Source organism: Pleurodeles waltl, unplaced genomic scaffold (genome assembly GCF_031143425.1).
Source record: "Pleurodeles waltl isolate 20211129_DDA unplaced genomic scaffold, aPleWal1.hap1.20221129 scaffold_69, whole genome shotgun sequence".
Taxonomy (NCBI): Eukaryota; Metazoa; Chordata; class Amphibia; order Caudata; family Salamandridae; genus Pleurodeles; species Pleurodeles waltl.
The window spans coordinates 535,407-545,910 of record NW_027150390.1 but is presented as its reverse complement, the minus strand read 5'-3'; the positions used below and the strand labels follow the sequence as shown (position 1 = coordinate 545,910).

General features: G+C 46.5%; 2 non-coding genes across 2 annotated transcripts; both read left to right on the top strand.

Annotated features, from left to right (window-relative positions):
- Positions 1-6,883: 6,883 nt before the first annotated feature.
- Positions 6,884-6,955, top strand: TRNAG-UCC (transfer RNA glycine (anticodon UCC)). The gene has a single exon. It is a non-coding gene; the product is annotated as a tRNA-Gly (tRNA).
- A 3,126-nt stretch (positions 6,956-10,081) lies between these two features.
- Positions 10,082-10,153, top strand: TRNAG-UCC (transfer RNA glycine (anticodon UCC)). Its single transcript has one exon. It is a non-coding gene; the product is annotated as a tRNA-Gly (tRNA).
- Positions 10,154-10,504: the final 351 nt, after the last annotated feature.

Genomic DNA, 10,504 nt, shown 5'->3' with positions numbered 1-10,504 from the left:
GAAGAGACTGCTCAACTATCGGTCTCTGCTCAAAGTCAGGGAGACAGATGGTCAGACAATCAACCCTACACTTCAAAGGAAATGATGCACAGTTATGACCATTAACGAAAGATGGGACCCTCGCACTTCTTTCTGAGCCTGCTTAGAACGTTATTATTCCCTTTTTTTGTCCTGCTATTATCAATCTCCTGTGAATTTCGTGGAGCTGTTTTCTTTCTCTACCCTGCTGTTTTTCCCTTGCTGCCAATATATGCTTATTTCAATTATTTGAACTGCTGCTTTCCCTTTCTCCTTTTCTGCGCAGCTTTTGCATTGGTTTCAATCTCCAGTTCCTTAGCAGTTGCAAGAACTTTTTTCCTGATTTTCATGTTGGTCTGTAAACCAAAAATACCTCTGATACTGGTGCAATATAGTCATTGAACTCAGGGTTGTGATGTCTAGAGTTTAAAAAAAACATATGCCATGGAGCGTTGGTGGTATAGTGGTGAGCATAGCTGCCTTCCAAGCAGTTGACCCGGGTTTAATTCCCGGCCAACGCAGTGCTAATATTTATACATTAAGCAAGCTGTAGCTATTCTAACGCAATATGTTAAAAAAAAGAGAAATATCTTGACCAGATTACTCAGCTATTAGATAAATAATAAACAAAGACATAGGCAGGCATCCCAAAAGCCCCGTCTGCGACTTTCTATGTCCTGAAATTTTTATATTTTACAAACAGCAGTCACCACTCACAACTGCTGGTAATAAATGGGCTGCAGGGGGGCAGGCAATGAAACGGCTAAGCCCTTCTGCCCGACCAGCCTTTAGAACTGCAGCATCTCTGCAGTAAAAAGTGTTTCAGGTCAATATCTCTCCCCTGGAAAAAATGTGCGAGACCCACCACCGATAAATGTGGCAAAAGTCCCCAACATTTTCTGCATATTTGTGCTCTTACCTGAAAGCAGCGCCACCTTGTAGTCATCGCAGGCAACTGCAGCATACAACCAAATTTATCCGAGAGCAAGGTGAAAGAAACCCAAGGGAACAGCCCCTGTCTGCAGCAGGAAGGTTGGCTGCTTCGAATGGACAGAACTTCCAGTCCTAAGTCCACTCACGTCCTGAAAGCTCCCAAACGCTCATACCGGGCAAGCCCTCACCGGGTGCACCTCTGGCTCCCAGGTGAGGCCAAAACCTGAGCATGGTAGCGCAGGATCACAGAGAAGGAGCGGGTGGGGGTGCTTCTGTCTTGACAAAGGCGTGACATGGCTAGTGACTGAGAGGGCCTTCACTTTCCCCTATGACTGACTGTGAGAGGGGAAGGCGAAGATTTTCTGCACCCAGCATGCCTTGTGACATTCTTAGGCAAATGAGGTGAGAGCCCTGCCAGAATAGCTCCAGCGATCCTATGCTACTCCTCTGAAGGCTCCTGATCTGCATAACCACAGCGTTTCGAGCAGGAAGCAGAGTGGCGCAGCGGAAGCGTGCTGGGCCCATAACCCAGAGGTCGATGGATTGAAACCATCCTCTGCTAGCATGGATTGATTTTTTTTCTTGTGAGGACCACTCTCTCGTTTCCACGCTGCCAGAGCTGAAAAAAGCAGGCTTGTGCCAGCTTTTTGTGGGAAGAGACTGCTCAACTATCGGTCTCTGCTCAAAGTCAGGAAGACAGATGGTCAGAGAATCAACCCTACACTTCAAAGGAAATGATGCACAGTTAGGACCATTAACGAAAGATGGGACCCTCGCACTTCTTTCTGAGCCTGCTTGGAACGTTGTTATTCCCTTTTTTTGTCCTGCTATTATCAATCTCCTGTGAATTTCGTGGAGCTGTTTTCTTTCTCTACCCTGCTGTTTTTCCCTTGCTGCCAATATATGCTTATTTCAATGATTTGAACTGCTGCTTTCCCTTTCTCCTTTTCTGCGCAGCTTTTGCATTGGTTTCAATCTCCAGTTCCTTAGCAGTTGCAAGAACTTTTTTCCTGATTTTCATGTTGGTCTGTAAACCAAAAATACCTCTGATACTGGTGCAATATAGTCATTGAACTCAGTGTTGTGATGTCTAGAGTTTAAAAAAAACATATGCCACGGAGAGTTGGTGGTATAGTGGTGAGCATAGCTGCCTTCCAAGCAGTTTACCCGGGTTCGATTCCCGGCCAACGCAGTGCTAATTTTTATACATTAAGCAAGCTGTAGCTATTCTAACGCAATATGTTAAAAAAAAGAGAAATATCTTGACCAGATTACTCAGCTATTAGATAAATAATAAACAAAGACATAGGCAGGCATCCCAAAAGCTCTGTCTGCGACTTTCTATGTCCTGAAATTTTTATATTTTACAAACAGCAGTCACCACTCACAACTGCTGATAATAAATGGGCTGCAGAGGGGCAGGCAATGAAACGGCTAAGCCCTTCTGCCCGACCAGCCTTTAGAACTGCAGCATCTCTGCAGTAAAAAGTGTTTCAGGTCAATATCTCTCCCCTGGAAAAAATGTGCGAGACCCACCACCGATAAATGTGGTAAAAGTCCCCAACATTTTCTGCATATTTGTGCTCTTACCTGAAAGCAGCGCCACCTTGTAGTCATCGCAGGCAACTGCAGCATACAACCAAATTTATCGGAGAGCAAGGTGAAAGAAACCTAAGGGAACAGCCCCTGTCTGCAGCAGGAAGGTTGGCTGCTTTGAATGGACAGAACTTCCAGTCCTAAGTCCACTCACGTCCCGAACGCTCCCAAACGCTCATACCGGGCAAGCCCTCACCGGGTGCACCTCTGGCTCCCAGGTAAGGCCAAAACCTGAGCATGGTAGCGCAGGATCACAGAGAAGGAGCGGGTGGGGGTGCTTCTGTCTTGACAAAGGCGTGACATGGCTAGTGACTGAGAGGGCCTTGACTTTCCCCTATGACTGACTGTGAGAGGGGAAGGCGAAGATTTTCTGCACCCAGCATGCCTTGTGACATTCTTAGGCAAATGAGGTGAGAGCCCTGCCAGAATAGCTCCAGCGATCCCATGCCACTCCTCTGAAGGCTCCTGATCTGCATAACCACAGCATTTTGAACAGGAAGCAGAGTGGCGCAGCGGAAGCGTGCTGGGCCCATAACCCAGAGGTCGATGGATCGAAACCATCCTCTGCTAGCATGGATTGATTTTTTTTCTTGTGAGGACCACTCTCTCGTTTCCACGCTGCCAGAGCGGGAAACAGCAGGCTTGTGCCAGCTTTTTGTGGGAAGAGACTGCTCAACTATCGGTCTCTGCTCAAAGTCAGGGAGACAGATGGTCAGACAATCAACCCTACACTTCAAAGGAAATGATGCACAGTTATGACCATTAACGAAAGATGGGACCCTCGCACTTCTTTCTGAGCCTGCTTAGAACGTTATTATTCCCTTTTTTTGTCCTGCTATTATCAATCTCCTGTGAATTTCGTGGAGCTGTTTTCTTTCTCTACCCTGCTGTTTTTCCCTTGCTGCCAATACATGCTTATTTCAATGATTTGAACTGCTGCTTTCCGTTTCTCCTTTTCTGCGCAGCTTTTGCATTGGTTTCAATCTCCAGTTCCTTAGCAGTTGCAAGAACTTTTTTCCTGATTTTCATGTTGGTCTGTAAACCAAAAATACCTCTGATACTGGTGCAATACAGTCATTGAACTCAGGGTTGTGATGTCTAGAGTTTAAAAAAAACATATGCCATGGAGCGTTGGTGGTATAGTGGTGAGCATAGCTGCCTTCCAAGCAGTTGACCCCGGTTCGATTCCCGGCCAACGCAGTGCTAATATTTATACATTAAGCAAGCTGTAGCTATTCTAACGCAATATGTTAAAAAAAAGAGAAATATCTTGACCAGATTACTCAGCTATTAGATAAATAATAAACAAAGACATAGGCAGGCATCCCAAAAGCTCCGTCTGCGACTTTCTATGTCCTGAAATTTTTATATTTTACAAACAGCAGTCACCACTCACAACTGCTGTTAATAAATGGGCTGCAGGGGGGCAGGCAATGAAACGGCTAAGCCCTTCTGCCCGACCAGCCTTTAGAACTGCAGCATCTCTGCAGTAAAAAGTGTTTCAGGTCAATATCTCTCCCCTGGAAAAAATGTGCGAGACCCACCACCAATAAATGTGGCAAAAGTCCCCAACATTTTCTGCATATTTGTGCTCTTACCTGAAAGCAGCGCCACCTTGTAGTCATCGCAGGCAACTGCAGCATACAACCAAATTTATCCGAGAGCAAGGTGAAAGAAACCCAAGGGAACAGCCCCTGTCTGCAGCAGGAAGGTTGGCTGCTTTGAATGGACAGAACTTCCAGTCCTAAGTCCACTCACGTCCCGAACGCTCCCAAACGCTCATACCGGGCAAGCCCTCACCGGGTGCACCTATGGCTCCCAGGTAAGGCCAAAACCTGAGCATGGTAGCGCAGGATCACAGAGAAGGAGCGGGTGGGGGTGCTTCAGTCTTGACAAAGGCGTGACATGGCTAGTGACTGAGAGGGCCTTGACTTTCCCCTATGACTGACTGTGAGAGGGGAAGGCAAAGATTTTCTGCACCCAGCATGCCTTGTGACATTCTTAGGCAAATGAGGTGAGAGCCCTGCCAGAATAGCTCCAGCGATCCCATGCCACTCCTCTGAAGGCTCCTGATCTGCATAACCACAGCATTTTGAACAGGAAGCAGAGTGGTGCAGCAGAAGCGTGCTGGGCCCATAACCCAGAGGTCGATGGATCGAAACCATCCTCTGCTAGCATGGATTGATTTTTTTTCTTGTGAGGACCACTCTCTCGTTTCCACGCTGCCAGAGCGGAAAACAGCAGGCTTGTGCCAGCTTTTTGTGGGAAGAGACTGCTCAACTATCGGTCTCTGCTCAAAGTCAGGGAGACAGATGGTCAGAGAATCAACCCTACACTTCAAAGGAAATGATGCACAGTTATGACCATTAAAGAAAGATGGGACCCTCGCACTTCTTTCTGAGCCTGCTTGGAACGTTATTATTCCCTTTTTTTGTCCTGCTATTATCAATCTCCTGTGAATTTCGTGGAGCTGTTTTCTTTCTCTACCCTGCTGTTTTTCCCTTGCTGCCAATATATGCTTATTTCAATGATTTGAACTGCTGCTTTCCCTTTCTCCTTTTCTGCGCAGCTTTTGCATTGGTTTCAATCTCCAGTTCCTTAGCAGTTGCAAGAACTTTTTTCCTGATTTTCATGTTGGTCTGTAAACCAAAAATACCTCTGATACTGGTGCAATATAGTCATTGAACTCAGGGTTGTGATGTCTAGAGTTTAAAAAAAACATATGCCATGGAGCGTTGGTGGTATAGTGGTGAGCATAGCTGCCTTCCAAGCAGTTGACCCGGGTTTAATTCCCGGCCAACGCAGTGCTAATATTTATACATTAAGCAAGCTGTAGCTATTCTAACGCAATATGTTAAAAAAAAGAGAAATATCTTGACCAGATTACTCAGCTATTAGATAAATAATAAACAAAGACATAGGCAGGCATCCCAAAAGCCCCGTCTGCGACTTTCTATGTCCTGAAATTTTTATATTTTACAAACAGCAGTCACCACTCACAACTGCTGGTAATAAATGGGCTGCAGGGGGGCAGGCAATGAAACGGCTAAGCCCTTCTGCCCGACCAGCCTTTAGAACTGCAGCATCTCTGCAGTAAAAAGTGTTTCAGGTCAATATCTCTCCCCTGGAAAAAATGTGCGAGACCCACCACCGATAAATGTGGCAAAAGTCCCCAACATTTTCTGCATATTTGTGCTCTTACCTGAAAGCAGCGCCACCTTGTAGTCATCGCAGGCAACTGCAGCATACAACCAAATTTATCCGAGAGCAAGGTGAAAGAAACCCAAGGGAACAGCCCCTGTCTGCAGCAGGAAGGTTGGCTGCTTCAAATGGACAGAACTTCCAGTCCTAAGTCCACTCACGTCCTGAAAGCTCCCAAACGCTCATACCGGGCAAGCCCTCACCGGGTGCACCTCTGGCTCCCAGGTGAGGCCAAAACCTGAGCATGGTAGCGCAGGATCACAGAGAAGGAGCGGGTGGGGGTGCTTCTGTCTTGACAAAGGCGTGACATGGCTAGTGACTGAGAGGGCCTTGACTTTCCCCTATGACTGACTGTGAGAGGGGAAGGCGAAGATTTTCTGCACCCAGCATGCCTTGTGACATTCTTAGGCAAATGAGGTGAGAGCCCTGCCAGAATAGCTCCAGCGATCCTATGCTACTCCTCTGAAGGCTCCTGATCTGCATAACCACAGCATTTTGAGCAGGAAGCAGAGTGGCGCAGCGGAAGCGTGCTGGGCCCATAACCCAGAGCTCGATGGATTGAAACCATCCTCTGCTAGCATGGATTGATTTTTTTTCTTGTGAGGACCACTCTCTCGTTTCCACGCTGCCAGAGCGGAAAAAAGCAGGCTTGTGCCAGCTTTTTGTGGGAAGAGACTGCTCAACTATCGGTCTCTGCTCAAAGTCAGGGAGACAGATGGTCAGAGAATCAACCCTACACTTCAAAGGAAATGATGCACAGTTAGGACCATTAACGAAAGATGGGACCCTCGCACTTCTTTCTGAGCCTGCTTGGAACGTTGTTATTCCCTTTTTTTGTCCTGCTATTATCAATCTCCTGTGAATTTCGTGGAGCTGTTTTCTTTCTCTACCCTGCTGTTTTTCCCTTGCTGCCAATATATGCTTATTTCAATGATTTGAACTGCTGCTTTCCCTTTCTCCTTTTCTGCGCAGCTTTTGCATTGGTTTCAATCTCCAGTTCCTTAGCAGTTGCAAGAACTTTTTTCCTGATTTTCATGTTGGTCTGTAAACCAAAAATACCTCTGATACTGGTGCAATATAGTCATTGAACTCAGGGTTGTGATGTCTAGAGTTTAAAAAAAACATATGCCACGGAGCGTTGGTGGTATAGTGGTGAGCATAGCTGCCTTCCAAGCAGTTTACCCGGGTTCGATTCCCGGCCAACGCAGTGCTAATATTTATACATTAAGCAAGCTGTAGCTATTCTTACGCAATATGTTAAAAAAAAGAGAAATATCTTGACCAGATTACTCAGCTATTAGATAAATAATAAACAAAGACATAGGCAGGCATCCCAAAAGCTCTGTCTGCGACTTTCTATGTCCTGAAATTTTTATATTTTACAAACAGCAGTCACCACTCACAACTGCTGATAATAAATGGGCTGCAGAGGGGCAGGCAATGAAACGGCTAAGCCCTTCTGCCCGACCAGCCTTTAGAACTGCAGCATCTCTGCAGTAAAAAGTGTTTCAGGTCAATATCTCTCCCCTGGAAAAAATGTGCGAGACCCACCACCGATAAATGTGGTAAAAGTCCCCAACATTTTCTGCATATTTGTGCTCTTACCTGAAAGCAGCGCCACCTTGTAGTCATCGCAGGCAACTGCAGCATACAACCAAATTTATCGGAGAGCAAGGTGAAAGAAACCTAAGGGAACAGCCCCTGTCTGCAGCAGGAAGGTTGGCTGCTTTGAATGGACAGAACTTCCAGTCCTAAGTCCACTCACGTCCCGAACGCTCCCAAACGCTCATACCGGGCAAGCCCTCACCGGGTGCACCTCTGGCTCCCAGGTAAGGCCAAAACCTGAGCATGGTAGCGCAGGATCACAGAGAAGGAGCGGGTGGGGGTGCTTCTGTCTTGACAAAGGCGTGACATGGCTAGTGACTGAGAGGGCCTTGACTTTCCCCTATGACTGACTGTGAGAGGGGAAGGCGAAGATTTTCTGCACCCAGCATGCCTTGTGACATTCTTAGGCAAATGAGGTGAGAGCCCTGCCAGAATAGCTCCAGCGATCCCATGCCACTCCTCTGAAGGCTCCTGATCTGCATAACCACAGCATTTTGAACAGGAAGCAGAGTGGCGCAGCGGAAGTGTGCTGGGCCCATAACCCAGAGGTCGATGGATCGAAACCATCCTCTGCTAGCATGGATTGATTTTTTTTCTTGTGAGGACCACTCTCTCATTTCCACGCTGCCAGAGCGGGAAACAGCAGGCTTGTGCCAGCTTTTTGTGGGAAGAGACTGCTCAACTATCGGTCTCTGCTCAAAGTCAGGGAGACAGATGGTCAGACAATCAACCCTACACTTCAAAGGAAATAATGCACAGTTATGACCATTAACGAAAGATGGGACCCTCGCACTTCTTTCTGAGCCTGCTTGGAACGTTATTATTCCCTTTTTTTGTCCTGCTATTATCAATCTCCTGTGAATTTCGTGGAGCTGTTTTCTTTCTCTACCCTGCTGTTTTTCCCTTGCTGCCAATATATGCTTATTTCAATGATTTGAACTGCTGCTTTCCGTTTCTCCTTTTCTGCGCAGCTTTTGCATTGGTTTCAATCTCCAGTTCCTTAGCAGTTGCAAGAACTTTTTTCCTGATTTTCATGTTGGTCTGTAAACCAAAAATACCTCTGATACTGGTGCAATACAGTCATTGAACTCAGGGTTGTGATGTCTAGAGTTTAAAAAAAACATATGCCACGGAGCGTTGGTGGTATAGTGGTGAGCATAGCTGCCTTCCAAGCAGTTGACCCCGGTTCGATTCCCGGCCAACGCAGTGCTAATATTTATACATTAAGCAAGCTGTAGCTATTCTAACGCAATATGTTAAAAAAAAGAGAAATATCTTGACCAGATTACTCAGCTATTAGATAAATAATAAACAAAGACATAGGCAGGCATCCCAAAAGCTCCGTCTGCGACTTTCTATGTCCTGAAATTTTTATATTTTACAAACAGCAGTCACCACTCACAACTGCTGGTAATAAATGGGCTGCAGGGGGGCAGGCAATGAAACGGCTAAGCCCTTCTGCCCGACCAGCCTTTAGAACTGCAGCATCTCTGCAGTAAAAAGTGTTTCAGGTCAATATCTCTCCCCTGGAAAAAATGTGCGAGACCCACCACCAATAAATGTGGCAAAAGTCCCCAACATTTTCTGCATATTTGTGCTCTTACCTGAAAGCAGCGCCGCCTTGTAGTCATCGCAGGCAACTGCAGCATACAACCAAATTTATCCGAGAGCAAGGTGAAAGAAACCCAAGGGAACAGCCCCTGTCTGCAGCAGGAAGGTTGGCTGCTTCGAATGGACAGAACTTCCAGTCCTAAGTCCACTCACGTCCCGAACGCTCCCAAAGGCTCAGCCCTCACCGGGTGCACCTATGGCTCCCAGGTAAGGCCAAAACCTGAGCATGGTAGCGCAGGATCACAGAGAAGGAGCGGGTGGGGGTGCTTCTGTCTTGACAAAGGCGTGACATGGCTAGTGACTGAGAGGGCCTTGACTTTCCCCTATGACTGACTGTGAGAGGGGAAGGCGAAGATTTTCTGCACCCAGCATGCCTTGTGACATTCTTAGGCAAATGAGGTGAGAGCCCTGCCAGAATAGCTCCAGCGATCCCATGCCACTCCTCTGAAGGCTCCTGATCTGCATAACCACAGCATTTTGAACAGGAAGCAGAGTGGTGCAGCAGAAGCGTGCTGGGCCCATAACCCAGAGGTCGATGGATCGAAACCATCCTCTGCTAGCATGGATTGATTTTTTTTCTTGTGAGGACCACTCTCTCGTTTCCACGCTGCCAGAGCGGAAAACAGCAGGCTTGTGCCAGCTTTTTGTGGGAAGAGACTGCTCAACTATCGGTCTCTGCTCAAAGTCAGGGAGACAGATGGTCAGAGAATCAACCCTACACTTCAAAGGAAATGATGCACAGTTATGACCATTAAAGAAAGATGGGACCCTCGCACTTCTTTCTGAGCCTGCTTGGAACGTTATTATTCCCTTTTTTTGTCCTGCTATTATCAATCTCCTGTGAATTTCGTGGAGCTGTTTTCTTTCTCTACCCTGCTGTTTTTCCCTTGCTGCCAATATATGCTTATTTCAATGATTTGAACTGCTGCTTTCCCTTTCTCCTTTTCTGCGCAGCTTTTGCATTGGTTTCAATCTCCAGTTCCTTAGCAGTTGCAAGAACTTTTTTCCTGATTTTCATGTTGGTCTGTAAACCAAAAATACCTCTGATACTGGTGCAATATAGTCATTGAACTCAGGGTTGTGATGTCTAGAGTTTAAAAAAAACATATGCCATGGAGCGTTGGTGGTATAGTGGTGAGCATAGCTGCCTTCCAAGCAGTTGACCCGGGTTTGATTCCCGGCCAACGCAGTGCTAATATTTATACATTAAGCAAGCTGTAGCTATTCTAACGCAATATGTTAAAAAAAAGAGAAATATCTTGACCAGATTACTCAGCTATTAGATAAATAATAAACAAAGACATAGGCAGGCATCCCAAAAGCCCCGTCTGCGACTTTCTATGTCCTGAAATTTTTATATTTTACAAACAGCAGTCACCACTCACAACTGCTGGTAATAAATGGGCTGCAGGGGGGCAGGCAATGAAACGGCTAAGCCCTTCTGCCCGACCAGCCTTTAGAACTGCAGCATCTCTGCAGTAAAAAGTGTTTCAGGTCAATATCTCTCCCCTGGAAAAAATGTGCGAGACCCACCACCGAT